The following is a 5,570-nucleotide window of genomic DNA, read 5'->3' as shown; positions in this document are numbered from 1 at the left end:
AAAGATGACTGAAACTTGTCAAAAGTAAGAGATAAATAAACCCTTGAGGACAGATGAAATCACCTAAGAATGCAGGTTTAGGGATGCATGACTCCAGTTTCTGTCCAAGGGCAGGATTCCTTGCCAGTTTCTGATTGATCTTTTTATTTTTAAATTTTTTTTCATTCATTCATTCCTTCAGAAGTGTGTGGGCAGCTTGTGCTGAATTGCTTCTTTGGGGATGTTTTACTCATCTTAATCATGGATGATCAAATGAGCAAACTCATAGGATGAATAAAGAGGTTTTTTTTATTTCAATTATAAAAATGATGGCTGAGTAAAGAAACCCATTAAAGCATATATCTTTATTAAATTCTAAAACATTCTAGTAATCAAGTTTTACAATTACTTTGCACTGGAAATTCTGTAAGCAGAAGTTGGAGTAACAGGAAATGATTGTGTTCCTGTCCACTCAAGAAAATCAGAAAGCAATTATTTGGCTTTGTATTCTTTTGCTACACATACTTATATATAGCTTTGACTTTTGAAGAAATATACTGACAGGTGTGGCTGGTCTTTTAGTAGCAATGTTATGATCTTGATGATAACTCTGGGGAGAAAAATTAAGTTGTTTCCAAGTTCCATTAAATATCTCACAAACTTGGATTTAGCTGTAAGTTTGAAACAGGCTCTGGTTTTCTTAATTCTTCAGAGCTGACATTGTAGCTGCACTTCTGGAAAACAAGGTAAACCTTTATCAGGTTAAAGTGTTTTCCATTCCTATAGTAATGTCTCTTGTCCAGTGAAATCATGACATTATTTATAAAATGCAGGGAAACAACTTCTTTATAGACAGATTTGTAACGATTTTGCTCCTTGCCTTTGATGGTGGGTCAGGGAAAAGAGGGAGATCTGTACAGATGTATGTAAAACAGGCATGCTTGTCATGAAAGAAATTAATTTCATAAGCCCACTGACAAGTTGAGAGTCATGTGCAGATGTTACCTATTACACTCACAAAGCTCTTTTTAACCTATGTCATCATCGTGAATGATCAACTTCCATGTTACAATTATCTCCTGGGCTAATCCTGTAATGATGTTGGTGCTTTACGGATTATCTAAAACACAAAAACACATCTGATGTTTTCCCTTGTGAATTTGGTGATTGACTGCTGAGAAAAAACCCACCTTTTCCTTCAGTCACATCCTTTTCCTTCATCGCAGTCCTACTCTGCCGAAACATTTCATGTCTGTCAAGCAGACTCAGAAAGCTAAGAGACTGGCTTAACTTCAAAAATAGTTTTGGCATGTTGTATTTTCTGGTTCTTTCAGAGTGTACTTAGGTCAATTCTATGCATAAATTTAGAAATTTATCTTTTTAATTGATGGTCTCGTATGACTATCGGTTCCCAGAAACTCTGCTGAAAGTAGATTAGCAAATATGTTGTAATAGCCTTTGCCTTCACATACTGTTTACCAGCACTGAAAGGAGAGAGATCTTTTTTAGCCCCAAATTTCACTGATGGCAGAGGCTAAATCAGTGCTTTAGGACCTAACAATGTCAGGACAAGTGCATGGCTGTGGGAGGGACTGAGGAAAATACTGAGTTACCCTGTGGCTTCATCACACCTCAGTACTGGCAAGACAAAGAATGAAATGATGACATGAGGACTTCCACTCTTCTTACATCCTGTAAATAACAAGCAAGGATTAACGTGAGGACTTGAGAAACAGTTTCTCACCCTATTTTTGCTGACATGCTCTGACAATACATAAGATAGTATCACAGCACTTGTGCAAGCAACGAAATCAAAGTTTTATAACCGTGCTATTGCTTAACAGGATTATTTTTCTGTTCTGCGGTTGTTTTTTCAACTCTCATTTTACCTGCAGAATGCAAAAAACTGAAGTCCAAATGGGTGCTGATTTTGAAACATTTTCAGAGTGAGATTTTCCTCTGTAGTGCATCCCCTCAGTGTTACCCTGGTAAAGCTGCAAGTCTGACCCTGCCTCTGTTTGTTCAGTGTGGGGGGTTTTCCTTGTCAGCCTGCTGGAGGTGTAGCTTGGGACAGAGCTGGAATTTTGCCAGTTGTAGAGGGTGGGAATGTGTTTCCAGGTGGCAGGAGATGGCTGGAGCCTCTGTAGACCTGCTTGGAGGCTGAGCTGTGCTAACGCAGCACAGAAGATGACAAAGCTATAGCAAACTTCCTTGTGGTCTGCCCCTTCTGCCTGGCCAAGCAAACCTCAGTGCAGGACAGTGTGGCCCAGTCTGGTTTAAAGGATTATTCCAAACTGGATTTTGAATATATCTGGGGAAATTGCCACAAAACCTACAGAGGCTTTTGGGTTTTTTGTGCAATAAGAAGGTTTCAAGGAGATTAAACCAATGCAACACTGATCTGCTGTTTAAAATGTCTTTCATAAATCAGTCTTGGAGCTTTTCTAAGGCATTTTGGAGGAAAATTTGCTTCTAGAGTGATTCATAGATATTTCATTAATTAGTTCAACAGCAGTTCCACTTACTCAAAAGTAGGCACTGAAGCAGCCTAAATCCAGATTTAATGTCCATTGAAAAGGAAATGCTTTAGTGTTGGGATTTATATCAGTATTCTGGTTCTCAGGAAAGTACTGCATTTTTATAAAAAAGCTTTCCTTTTTGGGCCAAATTCAAATGAAGCTGTGAGATAGATAGGTACAATGTTATTTGTGTGGATAAGCTTGGTGTGAGCTCATGCTAAATCTGAATGTGGTTTTTCAGAGACTATGGGAGCAGGATTGAGGAAATAATTTGACCAATTAGGGATGTAAGTTTTGCAAAACCAAATGCCTACAAAAGTTATAGCGTAGGTTTCGGAGTTTAAGCCACTCTCCAGCTGTTCAAATTATGGTCACAGAAACTGGAGGTGAAAGATATGAAGGGAACAAATGAAATGGATTATGTTCCTTCCCCAGAGCATCTCACCTATATTTGTCCCTCCTGACAGATGTTAGAGTAACACGCCATAAAATCCTCCACTGAAAGAGGTGCCATAACTATTCTTGCATGTCATTAATCTCAGTTGCAGAAAGCTCTTCTCATGTGTGGTGTGTCCTTTGTTGCCCTTCAAGACTATATATATATATAATATAGCACCAGATTGCAGATTGTTATTGTTTCATGGCAAGTAGTTATATTTTTGTTATCACCTTTCTCCATAGTCTTTCCTTCTGTTATGTTTCCTTGATCTTTGTTTCCCTAAATAGTTTTATAGGATCTCTGATAACTCTTACTGGCATTTTTTGGACTTTCTCAAACTTGCCCAAGTCTTTTTGATCTAGATCTTATCAGCAGCAAGTAGAGTGTAAGGATTACCTCCTAGGCCTCAAACAAGATACTCCTGCTGACATACAGCTTGCTTTTACAGCAGCACACCACCATTAACTCTGGCTTAGTGTATTTCATTTTCTGCAGAAGAAGTTACAATGAAATGTTAGAATGTTAGCTCTGCTCACCTTGCCCTACATGGCTTGTAGAGTCTTCTTAGGGAGCAGTGTTTGCTGGCTCTTCATGAAACAGGATCCTGGATCAGAAAGACCAGGCATCCACCAAAAACCCAGAGAAGTGACTCCCCCAGAAGAAAGAGCATGTGATTTTTACAGCTGGCTTTATCATGAATAGTCTTTACCTGAAAAATCTTGATTAGTTGTTATGAAGAACAAACTCAGAGAGAGCAGAGACCTGAATCACCTCCCTCATGGAGAACCTACTGTGTTTGTGGATCGTGGCCTCATCACTGTCTCCCCTTTAATTTTTGTAGGGTCCACCTTTCTCTGATATGAACTATGGGAATGGAGATTTTATCTGTGCAGCTCACAGTCTTGTCTTTCTTGAAGAATTACATTTTAGTATTGAACAAAAATTGCACCATACGATACAAATGTGATATTTTTGTTTACCATCGTGTCAGTTTGTAGCATTGAAGAACTTCACTGCAGTGTCTGTGGCTTCTTGGCATAATGGCAAAATTTACGGTAGGAAAAATAGTCATACTTTTAAATGTATTTGTTAAATTATATCAAAGAGTGTAATATTGTAAGAAGCTGCATCTGGTGTAGAGAAAGTCACTTTAAAATAGCCCAGATTTTTCTTATTCTCTACAAATTAAAACAAATTTATTTGAAAATGAAATTCATTTTACTTGGAGCTGGAGGTTGCATTAGATCATCTGATTTCTTAAATTAAAAAACAAAAAAAATCCAGTAATTCTGTGGCTTTTTATTTAATCTGCTTTGAACCTATAGCCAGCACTGAAAAAGGCAGAACAAGTCCCTGGAACAGATTGTTTCAGTAAATGTCTCTCTTTTTTAGTGCAGTGCTGCAAAGTACCCCTCTGTGCTAGATTTTCCACGAACACTTAACCTCTAGTTTTGGATTTATTAAGCAACACAAGAACGTCATCCTGTGAAAATCCTGTGTCTTTTTCACAGCTTCAAAACTAGACAAACTGGTCAACTGCCCTTCTTCTCCATCTCACGTACAAGAGAAGAGAGATTTGCAAAAAGAAAATAAATTTGGGGAGACTAGATGACATATAGCTAAGGGGCGGGGGAAGTAGGACAAGCGTTCCAGCTGGGAGTCCCTCCATTAGCGCTGGCTAGGAGCAGCCAAAGTGCCTGCCAACATCCAAGTGCTACATCATCTCTACGTGCACAAGAGTGGATCTATTGGCATTCGTACCTGTTGGTTTAAATTTACACTCCTTCCTGTGAAAGCTTAAAGTAGAAATGTTGGCATCTGAAATCCTGTAATCACCGCATCCCACAGGCTCCAGCCCGGGACCGAGCCACACTGGCAGGAGAAGGGCTTGAGATGACTGGAATCAACCACAAGGCAAAATTTAGCTTTATCCTCCTCAAAGGAGGACACTGAAATACCCTATTACAATAGAATCGTCTGGAATTTTATTGTTTTAACTTTGAACACGGGAATATTCTGTGTGGACAAGGAGTAAATAATTCCCCAAAGGAAATGGGAACGATGAACTGTTAGTAGAGAAAAAGAAGAGCGGAGTTAGAGAGAAATATCAGTCTAGCAGCCTAGTCATTTGAGTTCCTAAATTTTATTTCTGTTGGTGTAACTGTATAAATCACATTAAAACAGTAAAAGCAAAGCCGAGCCGCTCCTTTAGGTACTGCCTAATATTTGTAAATGCATCCTCAGAAAAGCTACCTTAAAACCAGAACACGAGTCGTGAAAACGGAAGAGGTTTTAAATCAAATACTTTGACTCCTTCTCCCTGGGGATTCCCTTGGTGAGCATACGTGCGAGGGAGCTGCTGTTTAAAACGAACTTTCAAATTTGGCAGAGCTGGGGGGGGAGGAGGAAGCCTTCCAGGGAGCATCCCTTCTGCCACCCTCTCGACGGCTGCAGCTCGTGAAGGGCTACGAAGACGTGTTAGGGAAAAAAAAAAATCAACCTCAAAATCGCCTCAAACAGTGGTTTGGGTTTTCACCTGGAAAAAAGCAGAACCCAGACCCCGAGAGGGTTTTGCAATTGTCGTTCTGCAAAACGAGGGCGGCAAAGCGCCGCAGCGCCCGCCGGTGGCCCCC

Source organism: Corvus brachyrhynchos, unplaced genomic scaffold (genome assembly GCF_000691975.1).
Source record: "Corvus brachyrhynchos isolate BGI_N302 unplaced genomic scaffold, ASM69197v1 scaffold542, whole genome shotgun sequence".
Taxonomy (NCBI): domain Eukaryota; kingdom Metazoa; phylum Chordata; class Aves; order Passeriformes; family Corvidae; genus Corvus; species Corvus brachyrhynchos.
Note: the sequence above shows the minus strand (reverse complement) of the source record.